The sequence below is a fragment of the Triticum dicoccoides genome, chromosome 7A, assembly GCF_002162155.2.
Source record: "Triticum dicoccoides isolate Atlit2015 ecotype Zavitan chromosome 7A, WEW_v2.0, whole genome shotgun sequence".
NCBI classification, from domain to species: domain Eukaryota; kingdom Viridiplantae; phylum Streptophyta; class Magnoliopsida; order Poales; family Poaceae; genus Triticum; species Triticum dicoccoides.
In genome coordinates, this window is record NC_041392.1 from 482,315,371 (window position 1) to 482,315,709 (window position 339).

The window sequence follows — 339 nt, forward strand, 5'->3', positions numbered from 1 at the left end:
TCCGTCGACCCCTAGCCACCATAAACCATAATGGTTAGATTAAGGTGGTTCCGTCGACCCCGAGCCACCGTAAACCATCATGGTTAGGTTAAGTTGGTTCCGTCGACCCCTAGCCACCATAAACCCTAATGGTTAGGTTAAGTTGGTTCCGTCGACCCCTAGCCACCATAAACCCTAATGGTTAGATTAAGGTGGTTCCGTCGACCCCGAGCCACCGTAAACCATCAAGTTATCCACCCAAGTGGCATCAATCCATCAACCATCAAGTTATCCCCAACAGAACCATCAAGATATCCATTGGCATCAGCAGAAGTTGCTTTAGTGGCATCAAACCCAAAA